The 19,732-nt window shown below is 42.2% G+C and overlaps 1 protein-coding gene and 1 long non-coding RNA gene across 7 annotated transcripts in view; both read left to right on the forward strand.

Annotated features, from left to right (window-relative positions):
* PHTF2 (putative homeodomain transcription factor 2) overlaps positions 1-14,830 on the forward strand; it is a 142,920-nt gene extending 128,090 nt beyond the window's left edge. For all 4 annotated transcript variants that reach the window (XM_024738099.1, XM_024738102.1, XM_024738101.1 and 1 more), the window contains 2 exons: positions 11,596-11,658; positions 13,930-14,830. The gene's annotated coding sequence lies outside the window, so the exon portion shown is untranslated. The remainder of the gene's footprint in view (positions 1-11,595; positions 11,659-13,929) is intronic.
* A 1,074-nt stretch (positions 14,831-15,904) lies between these two features.
* The window catches only part of LOC112395047 (uncharacterized), a 21,595-nt gene continuing 17,767 nt past the window's right edge, over positions 15,905-19,732 (forward strand). For all 3 annotated transcript variants that reach the window (XR_003002287.1, XR_003002288.1, XR_003002289.1), the window contains exon 1: positions 15,905-16,041. This is a non-coding gene — a long non-coding RNA (uncharacterized LOC112395047). The remainder of the gene's footprint in view (positions 16,042-19,732) is intronic.

The raw sequence follows: 19,732 nt of genomic DNA on the forward strand, positions 1-19,732 counted from the left end.
TTTGAGCATCTGGTTTTACCAGAAACTAAATGTAACGTGGGCCACAGTGGACTGGAGCAAAGAAAGCGTAATCTTGGCAATTTTCATTACTTCATAGACACTATGCATAATCTTATTTTCCACATGCAGATGTTAGGATAAGGAAATGGCTACATTCTATTTTTTCCCATATCATAAACCAGTAATTTCATCTGAAAAAGTAGCTTGTTCAGTGTTTTATTGAATCTAAGATGCTGTCTATTGTAAAATATATCATTATTCTGTGTAATCACTAAGAAAGAAAAAGCACTGCCATTGATTGAGAGATGTTAAATCTGAAAAAGTGAGTCTTGAAATCAGTCAAAGATAGTATATACTTCTATGTTTGTTGAGTTCTTTTTTACTTCCTTTGTATCTCCTTGCTCCCATTAATACTTAAAGACATTAGTTGACTAGTTTGAGAGAATTAATCACAATTAAAATAGATGTTCCACATTATACAACACAGATACAGCCATTCACCGCTGAATGCCCTAATCATAATGGCATTTTAAGCACTAACGAAATGGAGCTAGTTTATATTTCTTGAATTGATTAAATAAGATAAAGTCTCAGTCATCAGGTACATCAAGACAGGCATCACCAGGAGGACTGACTGGATCTTATAGTATTCACAGGATTTGTAAACAGAAATGCCATTTTGTCATTCCTACCATCTTGAGCACTTGTTCCTAACAAATCCTTGGGATAATACCAGATACCCCTGCTCTTTTTCTTTTTTTTTCCTGAACCAGTCACAGAAGAGCTTCAGATTTTGGCTAATATTAATCAGTTGACCCCAGGCAGTTATGACATATTCCTTAGGAGTATAACAGGCAAACAGGCACGGGGAGAGTTTATTAGAGTTTATTAGAAAGGTTACCAGAAATAAGATGGGGGTGAAATGTTGGCAATAGAAATTGCTTAATAAATGACAACTCTCGTTATAATTATATGCTAAATCATGTTCACAAAATAAATTCAGTCCCCTTCCAGCCATTTCTATCAGACTCAAAACCCCATTCTTTAAGTTTCCCATCGAACCTGTTAGTAAAACCAAGAAACATTTGTTGCTCATCTCTGAGCAACAAGCTCTGTAGAGCTTTCTACAGTGGCCTCGGTAGTAGAGGTGAGCCTGGGGAAACACACCGTCTGGCGTTCCATGGCAGTGTTCGGTCAGACGGCTCTGGGACCAGAGTCTGGCTGTGCTCTCACTGTGTAGCCTCCCTTTGTTCCTGCCCATTCTTCGCGCCTGTTTTCCACCTTCCCACAGATTCTCATTAAAGCTCTCCTTGGTCTCCACGACTTCCTGCTGTCTGCCACTAAAAAGTCTGACTCCCTGATCTCTGTCAAGGGCAGGTCTGTACTCAGCTTAGGAATTCCAGAGATAAGGGCCTAAGCATAGTGGTGGCCAGGAGGGTGCTTCTGGGTAAGGCAGCCTGGAAGGACACCCGGAGTGGCTTAGAAAGCTCTTCTCGAGGAGCCATCCTACTGGTAGATAGTAAGTCTGACCATCTGCCTTTTTTCCCTTGTCCCCTCTGTCTGTAAACCCTTCCCAATGCCCCAGGCATGCAATTAGGTACTATTTTTTTTTTTTTTTTTTTTTTTTTTTTTTTTTCGAAGGGAAGCCCTAGGTACTATTTTTAAAATCAGCTTTTATCTAAGCATCTTATGGGTTATCTCTGCTCCCACAGAGGTGCAGGAAACTCTGACAGCACACTGATTACACCCCACTTGATGGGGGCAGCCTGGGAAGTTGAGATGGACAGGGCAGCTCTCTTGCCTGCCCTGCCAGGGGCTTTCAGTACTTATCTCTTAAGTCTCTGAGATTTTTTTGCAGTTTCCCCACAGTATAGAGAGTGCCCTATATCAGAGTGCTGGTGTAAGATGGATTTCTTTCCTTCTTTTTTTTTTAAACCATGCTTACTCAGGCACTGAGGAATATAGTTCCTGGCTTTTAAGAGAAGGTGCTTGTTGGACTCTGAATAAGGCCATTTCCTCTGCCATTAGAGACTTTGGCCCAAACAAGACCTTTTCCAAGAAACCATAGGCCCATATTCTGGTATTCAACATTTCATCCCTCGGCCTCCCACCAGTCCTCTCTAGGGTTCATAGGGTTATAGAAATTGAACACCACCATGAAACAATCACCCAAACTCATTCTTCCACTTTACAGCCTTAAGAAAATGAAGTTAAAAACACAGACCCCAAAAACCTTTAGTGGAACTTTAGACCTAATATATGTGAAGGGCCTTTTCCAGAAGGAATAATAACTAGAAGCCACAAATAAGGCACTGAAATAAAATCCCCCTTTGAATTATGTATAAGCAAAGTAAATTAGTAAAATCTAAATGTACTTTAAGAATAGAGATTTGCCATTTGCTGGGACTGGGGTTTATTTCATTATTGAAAAGGAAGGGAAAAAACAGAAGTAATAAAATTAGTTGTACTTAATATTGAGGACAAACATGCTTCACATTTTTGATGATCATCTCTCTAGTCCATCAGTATATTGTCTGAGCTGCACCTGGGTTAAAACTGTCATTAAAAGGAGTTATCTTATTTGAAGGGGTTGATTGTCTCTTGAGCTGAGGAGATGGGAACACAAGGTTTGATTTTTCTTTCTTTTGTTTGTTTGTTCATTCATTTGTTCATCGTGAAGCCCCTTCTCTGCCTGGTACTGAGGAAGGGATATTAACACAACAACAGCTCCTACTCTTCAGGAAGTTTTCTTCAGTATTTAAGAATGGTGCCTCTTGTCATACTTATTCTTCATTTGATGGCTAAAGAAGATGTTTTACTCGTGGTTCTCTTTGAATTTCAAAGGAGAGTCACTGCTTCCTGTCGGAGTAATCAGGGATGAATTCGTGGGGAGCAGTGTTTTGAACTGGGTTTTCAAGGGTAAGTAAGATTTTGATAGGTGGAAATGGGCAGGACAAAGGCACTTCAGGGGAGAGGGGAGAATGGGGATAAGTATCTGGGAGATTGCAGTAATATTTACTCAGGAAGAGAATCTTTTGGAGTAAGATGAGAAGAGTAGTGTGGAGCTGCCCAGTGGAGGCCCTTGAATACAGAACAGAATTTTATTCTGGGGAGGTTGGGGCAGGGAAGCCCTAGTTTTCTTTTCTGTCCTTGAACCTTCCTGTAGGAATTGGCTTCTCTGCTTCTCAGTTGATGGGCTTGGTTCATGAAAAACTAGAGAGCTTGCTGTTGGATTCTCCCCCTTCCACCTTCGCGGCCTTTGATAAACTCTGGAAACTTCCACCGTCAGGAGCCTGATGAGCCAGAGCGTCCCTGAGGGGAGGCTTCCTGTGCGGAGAGCCTGTGTGCTTGAGGTCTGACCACACGGCAGCCCTCGTGCTGCTCGCTAGTGCAGGTCAACGATGGGAGAGAAGTCATGAGCAGAACGGGGCATGGGCCAGCCGGCAGATGCCCCCGACCTTTCCGTCAAGTGAAGGAGTTGATCTTGCTTATTCCTGGGATGCCTTCTTTCCATGCTTTAGTCTACCCTGCATTTGTCATTTTGGTGGGGAGCCCCTGTCTCATTTGGCATGGGTTTTGCAGGTTTACCAGGCTATGGTTTGCTGAGCTCCTTTGCTAATATGAAAAATCACATTTCTTTTTTTGTTTCTCTGGATTGCTTGAATTTTAAAAATTTTGAGCAGTTTTTTATTTTATTTATTTATTTTTTGCGGTACGTGGGCCTCTCACTGTTGTGGCCTCTCCCGTTGCGGAGCACAGGCTCCGGACACGCAGGCTCAGCGGCCATGGCTTACGGGCCCAACCACTCTGCGGCATGTGGGATCTTCCCGGACCGGGGCACGAACCCGCGTCCCCTGCATCGGCAGGCGGACTCTCAAACACTGCGCCACCAGGGAAGCCCTGAGTAGTTTTTTAAATAGCAAGGTTGAAAATCTCAAGTCATCTTAGAGGCTGTAATTCTGTAATTTCAGCTCCCTAGCCTCATTCCTGACGTTGATCATCAAGTCTGCTATTACACTGGATAATTAAAGGGATGTGGACATCAGGGAGAGAGCAGGTGGGGATTAATATTTGAAGGGCTTGATTAGTCTTCTGTAGTTCCCGTAAGATCAGCACAGGATATTGTTAAAACTCTAAATTCTGGTACTCTGTCTCTGGGCACAGATACTCTAACATTCAGAGGTTTTTTTTGCTGCCCTTTGAAAGCTGTCAAACTCATAACCCATCTATGGGCATTAGCTCATTTTATCTCAAAAGACCCTTATAGAATTAGCCCGTTTCTCCCGAGGAAGCGCAGTTAGGAAGATTACGTATGTGCTCTAGGCCACTCACAGGTAAGGGGCAGCGCCTGGTCAGGATCTCTGGGTTTGCTCGTAACCCTTACACAGTCCTGCCTCCCTCAGAAAAGTGTGGAATGACACTTTCTTACTTCGTGTCTGGGAGTTTTCTTTCCTGATTTAAACAGAACCAACTCTGTAGAAACTCCTTAACCTCTGGAGGTTTGGCATACCTGCGAATGTTCAGCAAAGGAAGGACCTAGGCAGGGTGGCAAGTGAGGGAAGATGATAAGAGAGGAAAAGCTAACCTTTTTCTATTCCTATTGTATATCATGACATTTGAAAAACTCTTTGAATTTATTTTCTTAAAAATTTTTTTCTGATTTAAAAATATAAAGAAAATTAAAATCATCTATTATCCCTCAATCAGGAAGAAACACTGTAAAAATTTTTTGTGTACTTTCTCTTATTTCTTACTTTTTATTACTGAGCCACTTTTCTTTCGATGGCAGTAAAGAGGTTGCACACTTGGCAGCCAATTCAGAATACAAAGCATTTTTGTTAATTAGCTAACTATTGCCATATTTGACTTTTCATTCTTTCTTGTACTACAAGGAAAGATCTTTTCTCTTGCCAAGTCTTGCTGATTCATCCCCTGCTGTATCTCTTACAGTCTCTCTATGCCCATTGCTACTTCCATGTACAGGTCTTGTTACCTTTCTCCTCTTCCTTTCCTCCAAAACTGCTCTTATCAGGGTCACCAAAGCCCTACCTATTAATAATCCAGTGATGTCCAATTTATCTATTTGTTCCTTTTGTTGCTTGTGCTTTTGGTACGAAGAAACCATCAGGGTCACAAAGAGTTATGCCTATGTTCTGACATTTAGGTATTGCACAAAGGCATTTATTAAGGGGGGCTATTTTATAGAATTAGGAGGGTTTGAAGAAATGGACTGTAGCTCAGGCTTCCAGGAACAACCTTCCAGACCACATTATAGAACTGGGCTGCCAAAGAGCTGCTATCTTAACCATGACCAGAATGCTGCCGCACACCTCTAGCTCTAGGACCATCCCACCTCTGCCATGGTCTGCACCAGCAGAATGGATGCCTTGTGCCCTACCCCTCTTCCCAAGCAACTCAGAGCCTCAGTCTCCTCATCTATAAACTGTGAGTGCCGTCTATCCCCAGGGTGTATTTAGTACATTTTACAACTGGTGTGGCATGGGCACAGCCCAGTGATAATGGATGTGGACTGTAAATCACTCATTAGGACTTACTGGTGCCAACCAGCTGAATATCAACCCTCTTGACAGTATTACAAGAATTAAATGAGCTTGGCACAGCAATGCCAAGTGGCAAGGGTTATCCTGATGGTCCTGGATGCCTAGAGCTTGCCTGGTTTGACTGAGATTACACAAGGTGCCAGCGGTCAGACTGAGGTGGGAATTCTGTGAATACCCCCAACACCTTAACGAAGAGTGAATGCTCTCACAGAGTTAGAGCAGAAACTGGGGGTGGTGGGGGTGAGAGGTTGGCATCCTGGTCTTGGACTCCTGCATCTGGCTGTCCACCTGAGCACAACGCCCACACACAAGAAAGAGGGCTGGGTGGGTTTGAGTGCTCAGTCAGGGAGGAGGCTGCTCCATTTCTCAACTGCTATTCTAGTGAAACAGGTGGATGAATTTGAGCCCAAAAGGTAGGAAGGGAGGAGAATAACTGGGAGCATTAGGCTTTGGGGTGCCCTCTGCATGAGAATGATGGGCACTAAACCCGTCTGAGGCAAAGGTGTGGAAAGGAGTAAACACATCGGAGACTGGAGTCCAGAACCTTGAAAGTTTAATGGGATCAGTTAGTGAAGCAGTACCCTAGGATTAATCACTTCAAAAGCATCACTTAAATCAAGGAGGATCATGGTGGACAGTGACCATTTAATTTAGCTACTTAAGGGACATTTGGAACAGTGCGCTGTCTGGAAGACTTGGCTTCTAAGTCCAGGCAGATAAAGGTCCATTAGGTCCCCAGAGTGGAGGACTTCAGATCTGAGCCAACTCAGCAGACCTGATGCACCTGAATAGATGAGAAAAGGCAAAAGGACATATATCATAGTGAAGCGGAGTCACTGAGGGTTTTTTACTTCTTTTATTTTTTATTTTTTAAACATCTTCTTACTTGAGGTCCTAGAAAAGTGATATTAAGAAAGACAGTAACTGAATACAAGGCTATTAGAGGGAATATTGCTATTGTGTTTTGTGAGCAAATGAACATGTTATATAAGCAGCAAGTTATAAGGGCTGTGCACAAAGAGCAGAGTTTAATATTATCAGAAAATAAAGCTTACAAGTGAATATACCTGATGCGTATTTAATGAAGAGCGTAATCAAGGGATATTAGAGCTATAAAGGACCTGGCCAATTATTTGGTTCACCCCCTCATTTAAGCAGACGAAAATAAACGCAGGACTCGGGTGTCCTGAGTCTACACCGTCATGAGGGTTGGAGCAGGGATTAGCATTAGGCCACACCACTCTGTCCAGGCCCATCCACTTCATCGTTAATTGTGCTGCAGGAGACCTTAGCTGTAAAATGGACACTTCACGTTTCTGCACTGCAACTAAACAGACTTCGGAGAGGTAGCTGGGAGAGGGAGAATCAGACTGAGCCAGGGTTGCTCAGGAGATCCTGAAAAGCTGTGGATTTGGAACCCAAAGGGCAAAGCCTCCCTCTCCTCTGAAAATGGGTGTCCAGAGCTTGGGCACCTGCTTGCCCACCCTTTGCTCCCAACTGCCCACCCAGGCAGCTACCGAACTTGGAGGCAACCTGGCTTAAGAGGGCGAAGGAGTGCTCCCAAATCAGTCTGTTCCATCCTTCATTTCACCATTTAAATACACAGCTCCTTTTTCTCGTATTTCTTACTGTCTTTTGAATGGATTGCCTTTCCTTGCTTGTTCTCTTATTCCATTTCCCTCTTTTTACTGATCGGGAAGTTAAACCCTCTATTTCTGCTTTTCTTAGTGTTTGTCCTTGAAACTTTTATGTGCATACTTATCAGTACAAATTTAATCAATATCTTAGTTCTTTTTCTGTAAAAATAAGGACATTCCACCACTTTTAACTCAGAACCTCTCTCCTTACTTCCAAGCTATTGTTGAGTGTTTTAATGTCTTTTTTAAACCCTAAAAATCAGAAGTTATTATTTTATATAGTTAGCATTTATATTTACTTCCATGTTTACCAACTTCTTTACTCACAGTCTTAGCCCTGCCTTTTCTTCTGAAGTATATCCTCCCTTTGGGTGCAGGTTCTGTTGGTGGTAAACTCCCTCAGTTTGATTGTTTCACCTGTCTTCTTGAAAGGCTACATAATTCTTTGTTGACAGTTATTTTCTCTCAACAGAGATTTTTCCTTCTCTTTCATGGCTTCCTGTGTAACTGTAGGCAAGTTGGCTATTGGTCTGTTTGTCATTACTTGTAACCAAGATGTCTTTCTTCTCTGGGTGCTTTTGGGATCATCTTTATCTTTCTTGTTTTGTGGTTTTACTGCAACAGGTCTAAGTGGGTTTTTTTTCTTTTCATTTATCTACGTGCTTCTTGTCTGTGTAGTAATATCTCATGAATTAAAAAAAAACCTCTCTGCTGATACTTCTTTACATTTTCTCTGTTATTTCCTTTTGATTCAGACATCTGTTATACCTCAATTCTATCTTCCGTCTCTCCTTACTTTCATATTTTCTATTTCCATGCCTCTATTTGCTTAATTCTGGGTAATTTCTTTGGATCTATCTGCCTTTTTTTTTTTAACAGTATATCTAATCTGTTTAATCCACTTGTCATTTTTAGTTTTAATATTTTTCCTTTCTAAAATTTTCACATGAATCATTTTCAGATCTTTCTGGTTCTCTGTTTCTTGATCCTTTTCTGATTCCATCTTCTTTAAACATTTTATACATAGTAATTTTGTTCCCAGTAGTTCTAACATCTGAGGTTCTTGGAGATGTAAATCTATTGTGTTTTGTTTTTCCTGACTCCCACCCATGTTGATTTATTTCCTTCTATATTTGGTAATTTTTTACTGAGGAATAACATTTGATTGAACTTACTTTGTTTCTCCAGAGAATTTGTGCTTGCTTCTGCTTGGGCGTTAGGTAGTGCTACCAGGCTGACACCACTTTGTTTTAATTTATATTTTGAAACTATTTATTTATTTATTCATTCATTCATTTTACTTTTACAGACCGTAACGGGGAGGGAGAGGGAATAAGGAAAGAGAAGAGACCAGTCTGGCAAGAACACTGGGCACACTTGGGCGGGTCCCTCCTGCGCTATAAGAGTTCATGCAGTGTGCATTTAACCGTGTGAGCATAAGTGCCCTTACAGGCTACTGATGCTCGGGGAGGAAGTATAGAGTGGAAAAATCAAAAATTAAATCTGAAGCTCTTAAATGTTGTATCGGTTTTTGTTTTTCTGGGGGGACGGAGATGCTGTGAGCTGCAAAATAGTTCAGGGAGTAGGTCTGCAGCTAGGCAGGTAGTGGCACCACGTGATCCTGCTGCTGCTTTGAGCAATTCTTCACGCTGTTTGCTGGGCTCAGGCTGTAGTGATGAAACCATCTGTACACGGAGCTTGCAGCAGATGGAGGGGTTGTGAAAGAAGCCAGAAAGGCAGCGTACCTGTGCGAGAACTGAGGGCTTTGGACGTAGTCGTACTGGCCATGAGGAGCCACAGGTTGTTCTAGAGGAGAGGAGAGTTATAGCCAAATGACATGAGGTGGAGGAAAGGGTGTCCATGTGATTGATAAGAAAATAAATCATTATGAAGGAGAAAGGCATGTCAAATGATGACACCAAACTCTGCCTGGAGGGAGTGCTGTTTCCATCCTTCGTGCTCCGCTCCTCCAGGAAGCCTTCCCGGATAGTGCCCCGCCCCCGCAGGCCCCTGAAGACCTGGACGGACCAGGTCCCAGGGCAGCCTCCACTCGGCCTGTCTCTGGATCTTGGTTTTGTTCAGGGGCAAAGGGAGGCCAGGGAGGCATGGTAGCTGCAATGAGGCGGGGGTCCTGGCAGCCTCAGGAGGTGACCGCGGCCTGGCCCTGGGATCTGGGCACGGGTTCCCGTCTGGAGGGGACTGGGCCTCACCAGCTCCAGGGCTAAGAGCAGAGAGCAGAGTGCCCGTGGTGGCTGTCCCCAGCTTATCCTCTTGTTTTAATTTTTATAGTAGAGCTTGATAGCGTGAGTAGTGTAAATGTAACCTCCACACAAGGGTGAAATAAAGCCTAAGGATGCAAATTCTGAGAAAAAAAAATTATAATTTCATTTTTTTCCACCCGGGGTTATGATGGAGATAGGCTTCCTCTGCTGGGAGGTGAATTACTTTTCTGCCCTGAGGTCTCACAAAGGGTGTACCCCTCTTGAGGGTCCTGGCTCAGTGTGAGAGTCTGAGGTGCACCTCCTGCTTTGCATAGTCCAAGTTGTTTTCTCTGGTTCTCTGTGTGACAGAAGCATTGACCTTCAGGGCAAACCAAGCTTGTTTGTTTGGTCTTGTTTTTTGGGTTATTTTTGGTTTTGTTTTCCATTTACTGTCTACAGACCTGGTTTTAGCTCACTGCTCCTGTTTTGCCCCTTGAACCTGATGATTTACCATATTTTCATTTGAGCTCAGCAATACTTTATTGTTTCCCAGTGTTATTGCAATATAACTGACATATAACATTGTTTAAGTTTAAGGTGTATAACATGATTTGATATATGTACATATTGCAAAGTGTTTGCCACACTAGGTTAACATCCATCACCTTATATAGGTACAGAGATTTTTTTCCTTGTGATGAGAACTTTTAAGATTTACTCTCTTAGCAATATACAAATACTGTATCGTATATCTTTCAGAGATACAGTACAGCATTGTTAACTATAGTCACTGTGTTTTACATTAAATCCCCAGAACTTACTTATCTTATAACTCGGAGTTTGTACCTTTTGACCACCTTCACCCATTTCTCCCACCCTCAGCCCCTGCCTCTGGCAACTACCAATCTGGTCTCTGTTTCTGTGTGTTTAGTTTTTTTTAGATTCCATATATAAGTGAGATTGTAGAGTAGTTGTCTTTTTCTGTATGACTTATTTCACTTAGCATAATGCCTTCAAGGTCCATCCATATTGTCACAAATTGAGACGATTTCCTTCTTTTTAATGGCTGAATAATATTCCACCAGATATATATACCACATATTCTTTATCCATTCATCCACTGATGGACACTTAAGTTGTTTCCATGTCTTAGCTATTGTAAATAATTCAACAATACTTTAAAGAGTATGTTTGTTATAATTAATCCCGGATCTAGTATTCTCAGGGAGGAATTTTCATAATTGCAATCCATAATCCTACCAGAAGAACAGTCCCCACAGGTGTATGATTGTTCGTAGCCGACCTAACTCCAAAATTATCTTAGGTGGCTTACAGACAGTGATATGCTAGAGTCATCATGTACTGGCTTATAAGAAATTTATTGTTAAACTTTTAGGAATCTTGCAAGTCGTTTGTTAAACACAGCCGTCATTAAAAATTAAATTATATAAACTTACAATTAAATCATATTAAAAATAAATAATAAATACTCAAATTCATCACTTTCTAATTATGTTTCACTATTACTTACACTGTTGAGGTTATTTATGTCCATCGTATCTGTGTGGTGAAAATGCTACAGAAAGGTGTCCTACTGCACATCTCCTCCTAAATCCACTTCGAGCATCCTCATGTTGGTATCTTGAAATTGGCCATAGTGGGAGTATTTACACCAGGGAAATGGGCACACATTACGAATCAACTCTTTATTTATTGCTTTATTGATCATCTAGACTTCATATTGTGATGGAGAGAATGATAACAGTGCAGAGTAAACACGGAAAGTGTGTCATGTCCATAGTAGTTACATTATGAATAGCACAAAAAGTTGAGGAAATATTCTTCAAGTATTTGGAAGCAATTAATGAATTTAGCAAGAAAGTTGCTTACATCATGAGGAATGAGTGGATTTCTGACACATGACATAGATCTTTGTTGCTTCACTTTTGTCTTCCTTGTTAAAGTAAATGGAAATGTCAACCAACATTCATGTCTAAACTATTCTTGATTATTGGTTGCAACCATAGGTTAGCTGTGGATAAAGGGTTTGACTAAAATCAACAAAAGCATTCTATGAGAATCAACTGGCTGCAAGGAATTTACAGTAAGAAGTATTGTGTATTTTCCTTTTGTTTACTGTGCATTATATGTCATTTATAGCAGCAAATTTGTCATATACATGTACATTCTTTTCAGAGAACCAGTTGTGGAACATTCAGCAGCCCACCTCTGCTCATAGGGATGTACCGATACAATAAGGTAAGATTTGAAGTAGATGAGAAAGAAAAAGGAACAGCAAGGAGAGGGCCCCACTAGAGCTGCAAATGATGCTAACAGACAATTTCATATTACAGAGGGCAGACGTAGGCTATGGTAGGCCACAGATTTGCCTCTAAGCTTCCTAGCACATCTTATATAAAGGAAAATTGGATCGCGTACCGAATCTTCAGTGTTTGGGTCAGAAGTTGTGGCGTTTTTCCTAAGCCAGGTCCAGAAGGAATTTTATCCTGAGGGTGTGTGTAGAGGAACGGTGTATTTTTATAAATATCAGTAATGTCCTTAAAGCAAACCTCATTTAGAGTCACAGGGATGCTTCCGGGAGAGCCCCTCTCTGAAGGCTGAAAAATTCTTGCCAAAGTGTATTTCTTTCTTTTTTTTTTTTTAATACATGTATTTATTTTATTTATTTAATTTTGGCTGTGTTGGGTCTTCGTTGCTGTGCGCGGGCTTTCTTTAGTTGTGGCGAGCGGGGGCTACTCATCGTTGCAGTGCGCTGGCTTCTCATTGCAGGGGCTTCTCTTGTTGCAGAGCACGGGCTCTAGGCTTGTGGGCTTTAGTAGTTGTGGCACACGGGCTCAGTAGTTGTGGCTCGCGGGCTCTAGAGCCCAGGCTCAGTAGCTGTGGCGCACGGGCTTAGTTGCTCCGCGGCATGTGGGATCTTCCCAGACCAGGGTTCGAACCCATGTCCCCTGCATTGGCAGGCGGATTCTTAACCACTGAGCCACCAGGGAAGCCCCAAAGTGTATTTCTGTAAGAGACACATATTGAAGTATTTGGGGGTGAAATAATATGAACTCTGGGACTTGCTTTAAAATTCTCCACAGAACAAAGGAATAAACAAACATCTGTTGAAGTGAATAATTGAAGCAAAAAGAGCAAAATATTGCTAAATATTGGAGCTGGGTGATGGGCAGTTGGGAATTCATTAAACTCTTGTCTACTTTGAGACAAGATTGAATCTGATCCATGTGGCTCTTGTCATAACAGCTCCTCCTCCCTCTCCCCAACACACCTTATCTCCGCTTCCCCCTCCTTGCTATTCATGTGGTAGAAAAACTGGGTCTTTTGTCCTGCAGAACATCCCACATTGTGGATTTGGCTATTGCTTCCTCATGGTGACAAAAAGTATTACCTTAGCAGAGAAATCCATTAAACTCAGATATTATCCTACAGGAGTGATACACGGGTCAGGAATGTTTTAGTGGAAACAAAAGGGAAGAGAAATGAGCCATCTGATCAGAGAAAAGGAATCACAGTAAACAAGGGCACAGCCCACAGGGAAGGTGAGGGAAATGGGGGCTGAAAAGGAGAGGAGAGCCCAGAAGAAACACTCTAGATAAGCTTCATTTACTCCTGATTTCTGAGTTCTTTGTCTTCCAGCACCTCCCCTTCCTTACCCTGGCACCTTAACCCTCAGGCAGAGTGGTGGGGGTAGGTGTCAGGGACATTTTCCCCCTTCTGGTTGCACTGTCGAGCTAACACTTAAGCAATTTTTTAAAAAAAGTATTTCTCTTGAACCACATGCTTTTAAAAAAGGCAGAGCAACAGGCTCCGGACATGCAGGCTCAGCGGCCATGGCTCTCAGGCACAGCCGCTCCGCGGCATGTGGGATCTTCCCAGACCGGGGCACGAACCCGTGTCCCGTGCATTGGCAGGCAGACTCTCAACCACTGTGCCCGAAGAGGCAGCATCTTTATCATCTGCCATCCTTGGGATTCATTTCACATTCAAATAAATAGAAAACTACTTGCAAAGAGGCACATTACACCCAGATTTACCCAGGTGTAATTTACAGGTGGCATTTCATGCCATAACTTAATGGCACTTTATCAACATTGGATTTTCTGGGCTCACTGATTAGTTCATGCTATATGGAAAGTGCTTTGCCATAATTTTTCATTAGCTTCACAAATTACGCCATTTGGAACCATGTAAGGTGGCTAATGTTTCAGTGGTTTTCAAAAACACTTTTCAGTCAAGAAATTCAAGCACCAAATGCCGGTGACTCAGGAACCATTAGACATCTGAGACATGACCATGACTAAAGATTAGCTGTAACAGTATTTGGATATTTTAGAGTCTTTGAAATATATGAACGCTCATTAAACTAATGAAGATGAGCGTCAGCCCTGGGCTCTTCCTGTGGCTCAGCTGCGGCCAGAGGGTGGTGGCTTCCAGTCCAGGCATACTCACTGCCGACCCTGTCCCTCACCTCTCCTATCTGCTAAGGCAAATACTTCTGCTTCCCAGGCATCACAGAAGATGACCTCACGTACTCTCCAGGAAGAACCGGTAGCAGTCTAAACCTGGGAGATGCTTGACAGCTGAGAAGATTGGTCTTCCTGGAGAATTGCCTGGAGGGTTTGTCTAGGACCTACCAGTGGGTCTTCTCCAGTTTCTAAAAAATGAAATACAACAGGGTGAAATGGAATGGGAAACCATCAGAGCATGTGATAACGATAAGTACTATTTTGTGAAACCTTTGTTTCAATTATTTATGTAGGTATATGTGGGTACTGAGACATAATGTGGAATGTATTTTTAAATGTGAGCCAAGTCAAAAGGCCTTGAAGAATGCTGCTCTCAGAATGTATAATTTACCGCTGGAATAAGCCAGACTAGTAAGAAGCTGTTGCCCGGACACATCACAGTGGCTCCTGAAGCAGTGCTAGAACATTTCCATAATAACAAGTTTAAAACAATACAAACCTTTCCTCTCATGTCTTACCTCTCTGAGATATAGGTGAGCTTAATGAATTCCTCTGCTCAGGTAACAAGTTAGCATTTGTTCAGTATTCATTCACTCAACAAACATTTACTGAGACTGTTCAAGGCACTGAGAATATAATGGTGGGAGAAAAACAGACAAAAATGCCTGTCTTAGTGAAACTTGTATTCAAGAGTGGAGGCAGCACAGACTATAAGCAAAGGTAAATCAGTAGAACAGAAAATGTTCAGTGGCTGTAAGTGCTAAGGCAAAAAAATAAACAGAAAACGGTAATAAGGAGCATTTGGGGGCTGTACTTGTTTTCTATTTTTCTGTATAACAAGTTACAAACTTAGCACGTTAAAACAACACACATTCAAGACAGTATGGTACTGGCACAAAAACAGAAATATAGATCAATGGAACAGGATAGAAAGCCCAGATATAAACCCATGCACATACGGTCACCTTATCTTTGATAAAGGAGGCAAGAGTATACAATGGAGAAAAGACAGCCTCTTCAATAACTGGTGCTGGGAAAACTGGACAGCTACATGTAAAAGAATGAAATTCGAATACTCCCTAATACCATACACAAAAATAAACTGAAAATGGATTAAAGACCTAAATATAAGGCCAGACACTGTAAAACTCTTAGAGGAACACATAGGCAGAACACTCTACGACATAAATCACAGCAAGATCCTTTTTGACCCACCTCCTAGAGAAATGGAAATAAAAACGAAAACAAACAAATGGGACCTAATGAAACTTAAAAGCTTTTGCACAGCAAAGGAAACCATAAATAAGACGAAAAGACAACCCTCAGAATGGGAGAAAATATTTGCAAATGAAGCAAGTGACAAAGGATTAATCTCCAAAATATACAAGCAGCTCATGCATCTCAATATGAAAAACACAAACAACCCAGTCCAAAAATGGGCAGAAGACCTAAATAGACATTTCTCCAAAGAAGATACACAGGTAGCCAACAAACACATGAAAGAATGCTCAACTTCACTAATCATTAGAGAAATGCAAATCAAAACTACAATGAGGTATCACCTCACACCATCATCAAAAAATTTACAAACAATAAATGCTGGAGAGGGTGTGGAGAAAAGGGAACCCTCTTGCACTGTTGGTGGCAAAGAAAATTGATACAGCCACTATGGAGAACAATATGGAGGTTCCCTAAAAAACTGAAAATGGAACTGCCATGCGGCCCAGTGGTCCCACTGTGGGGCGTGTACCCTGAGAAAGCCATAATTCAGAAAGAGTCATGTACCACAGTGTTCATTGCAGCTGTTTACAGTAGCTGGGACATGGAGGCAACCTGGTTGTCCATCAACAGATGACTGGATTAAGAAGATGTGGCACATATATACAATGGAATATTCCTAAGCCATAAAAGGAAACGAAATTGAGTTATCTGTAGTGAAGTGGATGGACCTAGAGTCTCATACAGAGTGATTTTTTTTTTTTGAAAAAAACACACGTTTATTATCTTACAGTTTCTGTGGGTCCAGGAGTCTGGAGATGGCTTAAATGGTCCTCTGCCCAGCGTCGCACAAGACTGCAATCAAAATGCCAGCTGTGCTGAATTCTCATTTGGAGAATTAGCTGGAGAATAATCTTCTTGCAAGCTCATCCAGGTTGTTGGAAGAATTTAATTCCTTATAGTTGTATAACTGGAGTCCCGGTCTTTTTTTTCTTTTGGCCATGCCTTGCAGCATGCGGGATCTTAGTTCCCCAACCAGGGATCGAACCCATGCCCCCTGCAGTGAAAGTGCTGAGTCCTAACCACCAGACCACTAGGGAATTCTCTGCCTTGGCTTTTTGATGGCTCTCCACTGGAGGCCACTCTGAGATCCTAGAGGCCTCCCAGTTCCATTGGCCCTCTCACAATGTGGCAGCTGACTTCTTCATGTCAGTAAGGAAAAGCTCTTGCTCTAGTCTGCTAAGATGGAGTGTTATATCATGTAATGTAATTATGGGGTGACAGCCCATTGCCTTGCTACATACTGTAACCTAATCAAGGAAGTGACATCCCATTACCTTTGCTCTATTTTATTAGAACCAAATTACAGGTTCTGCCCTCACCCAAGGGGAGGGGGATTTGAGGTGTGGCTCCTTAAGGGTCACCTTAGGGTACACCCAGACACAGTGAGGTTGCAGTTTTAGACAGGGTGGCCAGAAAAGGCATCCCTGAGAAGTATCATTTGGATAAGGACCTGGGGAGGAGAAGAGGAAGACAGTCATGTGGCTATCTTGGCGAAGAGCATCTTCCCAAGAGGAAAAAGCAAATGCAAATCCCCAAGGAACACGCCTGCCATTTAGAAACAAAATAGCCTGTGTGCTGATGAGAAAGATCAGAGAGGGACAAAAGGATACTTGCAGGAGAAAAGAGAATAGCTGGAGAATTGTCTATGAATAAGCAAGAGGAATCTAGTGCAGAAGTGAGCAGGTTGACATTTGCTAGTAGCAAAGACCAGAAATTCATGGTAAAAGGCTTGGAGGCAGAGGATATGGGCACATATACAAGTGTAGCTATGGTGATGGGAACGTCTACTTTCTCACTGAACTAGGAAGCAAGGACATCTGCTGAGAGTGAGGATTAGGAAGGAGGTGTTAGCGATTTGAGGGGGAACAAGAAGGATGACTATTTGAGGAAATAGTCATCCATGAGAATGGGATGGGAATGGCTCCCTCCCGGGAATGGACCAGGGAATGTCGGTCTGTTTGCTTGACAGCATACAAGGCCCACCTGACCTTAGTGGTTATGAATTTAAGGAGAGACCAATCAGCATGGTTGGGTGTTTTTCACTGACCACAGTCAGTATATGTGGAGCTAGGCAAGATATATGCAGGGAGCTGGATTGAACCAGGGTTGTGGTTTAGGTAAGTGAATGTACAGAAGAAGAGAGGGGCGAGGTGCAAGGGAGTGGTTGTGGTGATTGACCATGGAATTTAAACTAGGTCAGATCCAGCAAGCAGAAAGTCAGTAAGGATACAGTTGGATTGAACAGCCCCATCAATCAACTGGATCTAATTGACATTTATACAGTTCTCCTCTCGCAATAGCAGAATACTCATTCTTTTGATGCTCACATGGATGATAGAACACATTCTGGGACATAAAACACACCTTAACAAATGCAAAAGAGTAGAAATCTTACAAAGTATGTTCACATTCCACATGGAATTAAACTAGAAATCAGTAACAGAAAGATAGCTGGAAGATCTCAAAATCTTTGGAGATTAAACTACACACTTCTAAATAACATATGGGTCAAAAGTGAAGCCACAAGAGAAAATTTTAAAGTAAATGAAAATGAAATTACAACATCAAAAATTATGGGATGCAGTAAAAGCAGGGCTTAGAGGGAAATTTATAGCAATGAACGCGTATATTAGAAAAGAATGATCGAGTCAGTTGACGTGAGATTTAAGGCTAAACATTTTATGGAAAGGTGCTGAAAGTGATATGAGATGCAAGAAAGACACTTACCCTCATGGAACAAGAGAAGTAGGAGAGAAAACAGCCACCACTTGAGAGCCTGCAGGGAAAGCAGTGTCCCAAGGGGAAGCTAGGTTCCAGTGACAGCACAAAGATGCAGGAAAGTTCAGAGAAGAAATTAAGGTTGTGGAGATTTTGCTGATGATTTTCAGAGAGCTCCGTGGAAGGGTTTCAGGGAAGGGGGTCAGAAAAAGGAGTGTCAGAAAGGGGTGGGTAAGAGTTTGAGGGTTAAAGGATGCCCAACCAAAGCAAGGTTAAGGGACAGGATGAGCTGGGGCGAATTGTCCTGATGCTGCAAGAAGGGAGGTGTAGGGGTCTCCTGGGGACACAGAGTTCTGTTGCCACACTGCATTGAGCTGGCAGTAGAGTGGCTTTACTCTGCGTGATCAAGTCTCTTCTGACTGCTGCCGATGGAGACCTGCAGGGGGCACTGTTTTCCTGAGCAGGGGAAACCATCCATGTCTGAGTCCACCAGAAAGAGTATGGGGATGAGTGGTGGTTAGGGTCTTTGAGGTTCCAAGGAAGAGTGAGTGACGTGTGTGGCGTACCTTTGTCAAAGGAGGTTTATTGTAGGGATACTCAGGGAAGTAAGGAAGACAGGGAGTTAGGCCTCAGAGAGAAGGGTGTTGCTGGTTAGAAGACTGTGATACAGTTATTAATCAGACATACGTTTAGCGGCTATGCTGACAGACTCAACAGTGTTTCAAATAAGCAAGTGTCTTTGACTCCTAGTTTAGTGCTTAATCCTTTTGTGAAACAGCTGCTCTCGTCTCAGTTTTTACTGTTACCATTGCTGCTCATTCTCATTTCATGTTTTGTATTCAAATTCTCTGAGAGGATATCCAGTCAACTGCCCCGTCTAATCTACCCCTCCCTCCCTCCCTCCCTCCCTCTGTCTTTCCATCCCTGCACCCATCAGTACATCCAGTCATTTATTTATTCATTCATTTAGCAAGTATTTATGACACCTGAAACTAATATAATACTCTATGTCAATTATACCTCAAAAAAAAGCTTCTTTCAAGAAACAAAAACAAAAAAACAAATATTGATGGAGCACTTACTGTGTTTCAGGAACTGTTCTAGGAGACCAAAGTGATGAAAGCAGGTAAAGATGAAGCTTACATTCTAGCGCATATAAACAAAAAATAAATGCATGAGAAGTGCTATGGAGACGAAGCAGAGTAAGGTGGAGAGGAATATTGAGAGAGAGAGAGGGAGAGATCGGGAAAGAGCTCTCTGATAAAGTGAGCAAAGTCCTTGAGGGAATTGAGGGAGGAAGCCATGCAGATATCAAGAGGAAGAGCATTGTGAGCAAAGGAAAGAGAAGGTGTTTCAGGAAGAACAGGGAGCCAGTGTAGCTGGAGTGAAAGGAAGGTGGAGGAAGGAGGTGAGGTCAGGTAGGTGTGTGGAGGGAGGGCGATGGATGCTGAGCATAAGCGGGAGAGTGACAGAGTCTGACTTGTTTTATTTAATTACAGTCGTAGAATTGTATTCAGGTTCATAAGTGATTTTCTTTCTCAAAGTCTAAACAGAAATCCTATTCATATACAGTTTTTTGAAGTACAATTCACGTTCAGTAAAATTCATCCTTTTGAGGATCTGCAGGGACGCCACCCCTGCAGAGAACAAAATTCATGGATGCTCCAGTCCCTTAGTATATAACCTATGCAAATCCTCTCATATACTTTAAACCATCTCTAGATATCTTATAGTACCTAATACAATGAAATGCTATGTAAATAGCTGTAAATGTAGTGTAAATGCTATGTAAGTAGTTGCTGGGATGCTGCAAATTCAAGTTTTGTTTTCTGGAACTTTCTCAG

The sequence above is a fragment of the Neophocaena asiaeorientalis genome, unplaced genomic scaffold, assembly GCF_003031525.2.
Source record: "Neophocaena asiaeorientalis asiaeorientalis breed wild unplaced genomic scaffold, Neophocaena_asiaeorientalis_V1.1 scaffold170, whole genome shotgun sequence".
NCBI classification, from domain to species: Eukaryota; Metazoa; Chordata; class Mammalia; order Artiodactyla; family Phocoenidae; genus Neophocaena; species Neophocaena asiaeorientalis.